The sequence below is a fragment of the Malaclemys terrapin genome, chromosome 6 (assembly GCF_027887155.1).
Source record: "Malaclemys terrapin pileata isolate rMalTer1 chromosome 6, rMalTer1.hap1, whole genome shotgun sequence".
NCBI lineage: Eukaryota > Metazoa > Chordata > Testudines > Emydidae > Malaclemys > Malaclemys terrapin.
The window spans coordinates 61,586,915-61,597,043 of NC_071510.1; positions in this window are offsets into that span (position 1 = coordinate 61,586,915).

Genomic DNA, 10,129 nt, shown 5'->3' on the forward strand with positions numbered 1-10,129 from the left:
TTTGTAGCATATAATATCTGCCTCTACCTTTCTCTTTAGAGGAAAGCCACAAGGACAGAACAAGTTTTGTAATACTGCAGCACTGAATCTGAAGGATTTCTCCCTGATAATCATGTGCCTGTTCTGAATAGAAAAGAAAAACTTTGAGCAACTCCAAAACTTCTTCATTTTTAGCAGTTTGGATCCACAATCAGGAAAACCAGGGACTGAAAGCTCTTAGAGCAAAATTTCAGCCTTAGACTGATCCTCATGGCTGATCTTGGTTATTTTGCCATCTGTATGGGCTCAAAGCTACACCACAAATCCATGGAAGGTAAGGGACCTATAAATACAGAATGACCTATGTCTATTAGACACCTAGTCATGTACTGTAAGGAGATCAGAATATTAGTCTATACTCTGACCTGAGGGAAGAATTTTGCCCTTCTCCTATGTAAAATTAATGGGCCCCAGGAAAATATGTTATAATTCAGAAAAGGTCTGCTATTCCTCTAACCAAATAAGTACCTGACGGTCTGAGTGCATGTCTCTTTTAATAACATTATTAAAGCATTTGGATAATTATATATTTGCAATAGTTAACAGCAATACGGGGTACTAGGTGCATTATCCAAATTAATGCTAAAAGACTTTAAATACATCAACATGTCTCTCACCATGCAGGGCCCATATATGGGTTAAAAACCTAGAACTAGATTCACAGATATGCTCTGGCTCCTTAGTTTGACTCTACTGATGCTAAACCCCTGTAAATACAGGGTAAGGTGCCAGTCAAACTGGTTTTATGGTTGCCTTACACTGCTGTGGTGGCACAAAGCAGCTGGACTATACAGGTGACGCTATCCCCTAAACTGAATTATACGAAAAATAATAATGTGGGATCCATTTTGTTAGTAAAAATTATGGCTGTCAATTAATTGCAGTTAATTCAAGCAATTAAAGCAAAACAAATTAACTAGATTTAAAAAATAGTCACGATCAATCACAGTTTTAATCACACTATTAAACAATAATAAAATACCAATTTAAATTTATTATAAATATTAGTGGATGTTTTTCTACATTTTCAAATATATTGATTTCAATTATAACACAGAATACAAAGTGTACAGTGCTCATTTGATATTATTTTTATTATAAATGTTTGCACTGTAAAAAAGGTAAACAAAAGAAATAGCATTTTTAATTCACCTCATACAAGTACTGTAGTACAATCTCTTTATCGTGAAAGTGTAACTTACAAATATAGAATATTTTTTCACATAACTGCACTCAAAAAGAAAACAATGTAAAACTTTAGAACCTACAAGTCCACACTCATTCCTACTTCTTGTTCAGCCAATCATTAAGACAAAGAAGTTTGTTTACATTTACAGGAGATAATGCTGCCTGCTTGTTATTTACAAGGTCACCTGAAAGTGAGAACAGGCGTTCACATGGCACAGTTGCAGTTGGTGTTGCAAGGTATTTTTGTGCCAGATATGCTAAATGTTCATATGCCCCTTCATGCTTCGACTTGTAGATTGCACTCTCTTTTATCTTTTTTTATAGTACAAATATTTGTAATCAAAAATAATAATATAAAGTGAGCACTGTACACTTTGTATTCTGTGTTATAATTGAAATCAATATATTTGAAAATGTAGAAAAACATCCACAAATATTTATAATAAATTTAAATTGGTATTTTTTTATTGTTTAAAAGTGCGATTGAAGCTGTGATGAATCACAACTATTTTTTAATCTCGCTATTAATTGTGATTATTTTTTTAATCATTTGACTGCCCTAGCAAAACATAAAATTTCACATAACCTCAATTTGATTAATAGATTATAAGGTTAATAGGGACCATTTGTTGTCTTCTAGTTTGACATCTAGTATAACACAGGCCACAGGACTTCCCTGAATTCCTCTTTGAACCACAGTGTCTCTTTTAGAAAACCATCCAATCTTGATTTTAAAAGTTCCAGTGATGGAATATCCACCACAACTCTGGATAAACTATTCCAGCTTGGCAAATCTAACGATCCACCATTTCTGACACAGGGAGTCCTATGATGGTAGCAAGCTGTAACATGCATTCTAATTAATATGAATCTGATGCTTTCACTAGCATGATAGGAACCGAACATACAACTGCAAATGGAATTAAAATAATTAAAATAAACTGCTGGTAGCAGGAAAAAACACAAAATGAAGTCCTCAGATCTTAGCCCTTATTTATATCTGTGCAAAACTCATTAAAAAAAAAAAAAGATTATGGACCAAGTTTTGCTTTCACGTGTAAATTCTCTGGAATAACTACTGAATTAAAGGGTGTGACACTGGAGTAAGCGCATAGTAAATGAGAGCAGAATTTGGCCCAAAGTGTCCAGTTAACCTGGAAGAAATTGAAAGAATTACTGCTGGAAGCACAATTAGGCTGCAATCCTGCAAAAATATTTAAGAACGTTTAATTTTAAGCATGACTTCAATTGACTTCAATAAGACTGATTCATTCTTAAAGTTAGGCAAAAACTTTAATGCTTTTCAGTAAAACTAAGAACAGTGCTATCCTCCTTATAAAGCATCTTACAGCAGATTGCTATGAATCCTCAGTAACAACAGTCATTGCTAAAGCAAACAAACATCAAGGAATTATCTGACAGGATTAAACATGCAGAAAACAACTCTATGCTAAGAAGGCAAACTACTTATCTCTAAAAAAGATTCAGGCACTCAGTCCTGCAGCCTTTGCTCACATAAGTAGTTCCATTAATTTTATACGGGAGTATTAATTACTGTACATTACAACTACTGGATAGAGAAATAGGGTTGGGCCCAAATGGCAAAATCCTACTTATCTTACAGGCAAAATTATGGATTTTTAAAATGGTCAGTGCTTCAAATCAACCTGTAATCAGAAAACCAAGTTGGGTCCATTCTGGCTTAACGCATCAAAAATAAAGATTCTGCAACTGAAACTTTGTTAACAATGCTGATGATATGTGAATCTAGTTTGTTCTTCCTTTTCTGTATTGGTTCTGCTGTGCTAATAGGAACAAGATGTATTAGACATATTTTAGTCATTAATGTCAGCAAATAAATACGCACAGCAAGCAGGTGCTACTATTATACAGTCATATTTTCAGAGTAGAAACCTTGAGTTCATAGTATTTAATATATTTCACTGGATTCCAGGAAAATTAAACAGATCTGGTTTTAATCATTCACATTTATATCCCAACAAACTCAGTCTTTATAGTAATTTTTATATCTAAATGTCTTGGAACTATGTTGAATTTGTAGTTGATTTTTTTAAAGAACATTAAAAATACATTGCTGATGGAAATAATAAAAATATGGCAACACAGTTAAATCTGATTTTAAGATGAGGGATTATCTTTAGCTCTCTGTGCTGATGAGGAGTTGGTAGAAATGCAGATCAGGAGAGTTGCAGCTTGCACTGCTTTCTAAATTCAAATAGGATCCATTTACATGTTTTATATTAGCATTTCCAGAAGCAAATCTTGACCATAAACACACTTTTTGCAGGATCTTCTCTACTATTCAAAACCAGAGTGGAAAATGCATTAGGTTGAGTAACAGAGCATTAAGTAGTCTCTTGGGGATTTGCTTTTAAACAAACATGACGTTTAACATAACTAATGCAACTCAATATATTCTTCGTTCATCTTTATTTTTTTAACCTTTCAGTACAAATCAACGATACACAGTAGTTTATCTAAGGATTAAACCACCACCTTTTAAAATGACGGGAGGGATGGCACACATCTTAATCCTAATGGTAGACGGTTTAAAAAAAAACATATTTAGAGTCTATGATTAATTTATATTTAGGTAAATAAAGGGAAAATAAGAGAAAGAATAAACAGTGACAGTTTATCAAATTAGTGAGCAGGAGATCCCCCATACCAAAACTACTTTACTACTACGTCATAAATAATTTAAAACTCTAGGATAGTGTGTTGTAATTTCTCTACTATAGTTGGCATTCTACCGTACCCATAAGAACCCTACCCATAGATCTAAGTACCCTATCCATAGGAACCAGAATCAGAAGGTGGGGATCCCTACCCATAGAAACCCTAAACCTAGCTCTAAGTACCTAACCCATAGGAACCTTAACCCAAGGGTGGAAAGCCTTGTCCAAAGGAACCCTAACCCTAGCTCCAAGTGCCATACCCATAGGAAACCTAACCCTAGCTCTGAAAGCCCTAGCTATAGGCTCCATAACTCTAGCTCCAAGTGCCCTGCCCACAGGAACCCTAACCCTAGCTCCATGCATTCTCCCCATAGAAAGCCTAACCCTAGCTCTGTTCCCCATGCTCATGGGGACCCCAACACTAACTCTGAGTGCCCTGCCCATAGGAGCCCCAATCCTAGCTCAGACACTCCGGGAGCCCTACCTATAGAAATCCTAACCCTAGCTCCGGACACCCAACCTATAGAAACCCTAACCCTAGTTCTGGGTGCGCTACCCATAGGAGCTAACCAGAGCTCTGGGTGCCCTACCCATAGGAAATGTTTCAGGCACCCTACCCATTTGAATGCTGACTAACTCCCGGGCACTCTATCCATAGAAGCCATAACAATAACTCCCAGAGCCCTACCAATAGGAACTCTAAACCTATCTCTGGAAATCCTACCCATAGGAACCATAGAACTATCTCTGAGAGCCCTACGCATAGAAACTCTAACCCTGCTCCGAGTGCACTAGCCATAAGAAACCTAACCCTAGCTTTGGAAGCCCTATCCATAGGCACCCTAACTCTAGCTCCGCGCATCCTATGATAGGAACCCTATCCCTAGGGTGGGGAGAACTAGCCATAGGAACCCTAGCCCTAGCTATTGGTGCCCTACCCTCAGAAACCCTAACCCTAGGGCGGGGAGAAATAGCCTTAGGAACCCTAGCCCTATCTCCAAGTGCTCTACCCATAGAAACCCTAACCCTAGTTACAAGTGCCCCACCCAGAGGAACCCGAAGATTAAGGCAGGGAGCCCTACCCATAGGAACCCTAACCCTAGCTCCATGCCCATGGGAACCCCAACCCTAACTCCAAGTGCCCTGCCCATATGAGCCCCAACCTAGGGCAGGGAGCCCTACCCATAGGAACCCTAACCCTAGGGCAGGGAGAACTAGCCATCGGAACCCTAGACCTATCTCCAAGTGCTCTACCCATGGAAATCCTAACCCTAGTAACAAGTGCCCCACTCAGAGAACCCCAAGACTAGGGCGGGGAGCCCTACCAATAGGATAGGAACCCTAAGCCTAGCTCCAAAAGCCCTATCCACAGAAACCCTGACCTTAGCTCCATGCGCTCTCCCCATAGAAAGCCTAATCCTAGATCCATGCCCTGTGCACATGGGAACCCCAACCCTAATTCCGAGTGCCCTGCCCAAAGGAACCCCAACAGTTGCTCTGGGAGCCTTACCGATAGAAACCCTAATCCTAATTCCAGGCGCCCTACCTTTAGAAACCCTAACTCTAGGTTCAGGTACACTACTCACATGTACCCTAACCACAACTCCAAATGCCCTACCCATAGGAACCGTACCTGCAGATTCCAGCATCCTACCCATTTGAACCTTGACCCTAACTCCAGGGACTGTACCATAGGAGCCCTAACCATAACTCCAGGAGCCCTACCAATAGAAACCCTAAACCTATCTCTGGGAATCCTACCCACAGGAACCATAGAACTATCTCTGGGAGCCCTATGCATAGGAACCCTAACCCTTGCTCTGAGCTCACTAGCCATAGGAAACCTAAACCTAGCTCTGGAAGCCCTATTCACATGCACCTTAACTCTAGTTCCAACCGTCCCACCATAGGAACTCTAACCCTAGTTCCAAGTACCCTACGCATAGGAACTGTAACCCTAGGGCTGGGAGCTCTACCCACAGGAAACCTAATCCTAGCTCCAAATGTCCTGCTCACAGAAACCCTAACTTTAGCTTGAAGTGTTCTACCCATAGGAACCCTAACCCTATCTCCAAGTACTCTACCCATTGGAACCCTGTACCTAGGGCAGGGAGCTCTACCCATAGAAACCCTAATGCTAGCTCCAAGTGCCCTACCCATACGAACCCTAACCCTGGCCCCAAGTGCTCTACCCATTGGAACACTAACTATAGCTCGGAGCACTCTACCCTTAGGAATCCTAACCCTAGATCCTGGACCCCGTACATAGAAACCCGAACCCAAGCTCCGGGAACCCTTCCCATCCAAACCCAAATGCTAGCTCTGGGCACCCTACCCAAAGGAAGCCTATCTTGAGCTCAGAAGCGCCCTGCCCATAGGATCCCCAACCCTGCCTCTGGGAACCCTACCCATAGGAACCCCGACCCGAGATCCCAGAGCTCTACCCATAAGAACACCAACCCCAGCTCCATGAGCCCTGTCCATAGCAAACCTAACCCTAATTCTGAGAACCATGTCGAAAGGAACTCTAACTCTAGCTCTGAGAGCCCTACCCACGGGAACCCTAATCCTAGCAAGGTACTCATAGGAAACCTAACCCTAGCTCCTAGCCCCCTACCCATAGGAACCCTAAGCTTATCTTCAAGAGCCCTGCTTGTAGGAAGCCTAATCTTAGCTGAGTACACCCTACCCTTAGGAAGCCTAACCCCAGGTATGGGTGCACTACTCATAGGAAGCCCAACTCCAGTTCCAGGCGCCCTACCCAGAGGACCTTAACCCTAGCTGTGGGCGCCCTGCCCATAGGAACTCAAACCCTAGCTGTGGGCGCACTAAGAGCTAGGGTTGGGTTCCAATGGTAAGGCTTTCAGCCCTAGCATTAGGGATCCTATGGGTAGGAGACCCACAGCGAGGGCTAGGGTTCGTATGGGTAAGGCTCCTGGAGCTAGGTTTAGGGTTCCTATGGGTGGTCCTTGTGGAGCTAGAGTTAGGGCTCCTATGAATAGGGCGCCCAGAGTTAGGGTTAGGGTTCCTAGGGGTAGGGTGCCCGTAGCTAGGGTTAGAGTTCCTATGGGTAGGGCACTTGACGTTAGAGTTAGGCTACCTATGGGTAGGACTCCTGGAGCTAGGGTTATGGTTCCAATGGGTAGAGCTGTTGGAACTAGGGTTAGGGTTCCTATGGGTAGAGTGCTCCGGAATAGGGTGAGTGTTCCAATGGGTAGGGCACTCCGAGATAGGATTAGAGTTCCTATAGGTAGGGGACCGGGAGACAGGGTTAGGGTTCCTATGGGTAGGGTTTCCAGAGCTAGGTTTAGGGTTCCTATGGGTAGAGAGCTTGGAGATAGGGTTAGCGTTCCTATGGGTAGGACACCCGGGGCTAAGGTTAGGGTGCCTCTGGGTAGGGCTCCCAGAGCTCAGGTAAGGGTTTCTATTGGAGGGGAGCCCAGAGCTAGGGTTAGGGTTCCTATAGGTAGGGTGCTCCAAGCTAGAGTTAGCATTCCCATGGGTAGGGGTCCCGAAGCTAGGGTTAGGATTCCTATGGGTTGAGCACTTGGAACTAGGGATAGGGTTGCTATGTATAGGGCTTCCTGCTCTAGGGTTATGGTTCCTATGGGTAGAGTACTGAGATATACAGTTAGGGATAGAATGGGTATAGGTCCGATATCCAGGATTAGGTTTCCAATAAGTAGCGTACTTGGACCTAGGGTTTGGGTTCCTATGAGTAGGGTACTTGGAGTTGGTTTAGGGTTCCTATGCATAGGGTAACTGAAAATAAGCTCAGGGTTACAATGGGAACTTATGCAGCTAATTAAAATTCTTTCCTATATTACAAGCACAACATTCACAGCAATAAAAATAAAAATAATTATAGACTTCACTCCACTTGGGTGAAACAGAGAAATCTGCAGATCCAGCTCAGACTATTTCCCCATCTGCTTGTGGACTTGACATACTGCAGTCAGCGAAATGCTGCAGCAGAGTTCCAAAAAGTGCAGCTTTCTCCCAATTCCACTCACATCTACTGAGACCAGGATTGGGCATGAGTCAGGTATCATTGGTCTCCAGTGAACTAAGTCTTTTATCACAATCATCAGATCTAGTGATAATACTTTATTATCTTGATTTAGCTCCTATTTACACATTAATTGAGGGTTTATATTCATTTGTTTTTAAGTATTGTGTGCTGCCATTAGGGTTCATCTGAGGGGTGGAGAAAGGCTGCCTATTAAATACAATTATTATTACTAGTGCCACCTCATTTCCAATTCCCTTCTGAACTTACTTGCTTGCTCCCAGCTAGAGAGTTACTTTAGATTTAAGCAGCAGGCAGTACCCGGCCTAACTATGTCCTGTTGACCCTGAGAGAGATGGCTCCTGAATATTAGAAAATCATGGCTATCTTAAATAGGGTCAAAACATTTTCTTCACTCCCTTCATTCTAAGTTCTCTTTATCCCCCTATTGTAATCCCCTGCTCTTTCCCTTCCCATTCAGCAGACCTGCTATGCTAAAAAGGAGAAGAAGAAAAGCTGTAGCATGCTTGATTGCAGCATATCCCAGCCCTCATCCAAGTCCGTCCTACTTCCCTTGCTCATCCATGGTCAAGAACTTGAGCCTTGCACTGCCTTCACCTGACAGAAGGGCAAGTGTACGGAGGGTAATTCCAAAGCATAGTCTTCTGCTTCACATCATTTTCTTATTACCGTATATACTCGTTCATAAGCCAAATTTTTTTTTAGTAAAAAAGGGAAGCACCAGAGAAGGGGGTTGGCTTATGAATGGGTATAGAGAGGGAGAGGTGGGACACAGCCCCTTCCCCCAACAGAGGGAGCAAAAAGAGACAGCAGAGCCAGAAGGGAAGAGGCCGGGCCAGAGTCTCTCCGCTTCTGGCCAGGCTGCTCTCCCCCCAGTCTCCGAAGCAGCTGCAGCTCCCGGGCTGGCAGGCTGCAGCCGTGCCACTCGGTCCAGCCCCCAGAGCAGGCTGTGGCCGCGCTGCCTGGCCCATCGGAGCACACTGCAGCCATGCCGCCTGGCCCAGCCCGCTGGAACATGCTGCGGCTGCCCGGTCTGGCCCGCCAGAGCAGGCTGTGGCTGCGCTGCCGAGCCTGCCGGAGCAGCTCCGGCCAGGCCAGCTCCTCCCCTGGCCCTCCCCAGATAAGGTGGGAAGGGATGTGATGGGGAGAGTTTGGGGGTCCCAGGCTAGGGGTGGGGTCATGTGGGGGGTGGGCACAGGGGTTACTCCCCTGACCCCCAGCTTCTCCTCCCCCCCAAAATTTCCCCACCAGTTGCTGGCACGCCCCCCAGGGTAAGCAGCTGGCACGCCGGGACACTTTGTTTACTTAGGTTTATCTCTGTGCCTGCAGACGCTCGAGGTAAACAAACCATCTCGGCCTGCCAGCGGCTTATCCTGATGGCCCGGGAGCCAAAGTTTGCTGACTCCTGAATTATAGGGTCCGCTTATGAAAGGGTCATAAAATTTTTCCATTTTTACTTATACTTTACTTATCTTTGGGGGGGTTAGCTTATAAACGAACTGGCTTATGATCGAGTATATACGGTAATTCTTCTTATTATTTCTACAGAGTCCAACTGTGCTCCATGCATTACAGGGAAAGAAAAGATGAGATTCCTCCCAAAGATGTTACTTGCCTAAATAACACAAGTAAGGCAGCAAAACAATAGGAGAAGGGGTAAGAGAGAAAACATGAGATTATACAGTAAGAATACATGGTTACTTTGCTTACCTCTGTCTGTGTAACCCATGCTTACATGGTGTGGCTCTCTGATGGCCCTCTAGTTTTACTCCACATGTACAGATTTAAGAGTCTGCTACAACAGTATTGTGAAATTTAGGTCAGGTAGTAGACATTCATGCTTGTAGATTTAGAGGTGCTGCATTCAATCTTTGCTGGAGGCAACCCATCAAAAGGCATTGTATTATATATACTTTGGCATTATATATATATATATATATATACACACACACACATATACACACACACCCATTATATATTTATTACTTACAAAAGCTATGTTGAAAGAACATTAAGCTTGCAAAGTCTATCACTCAAAAGTTAAGAGAGGTCAGAATTAAAGTTGCCCAAGCAACTTTAATTCAGCCCCCTTTTGCTTTATGATACAGTCTTTAATTACATGATCACATACTACTTTTCCCACAAGACCCCTGCACCATTCAGTGCATTGGGT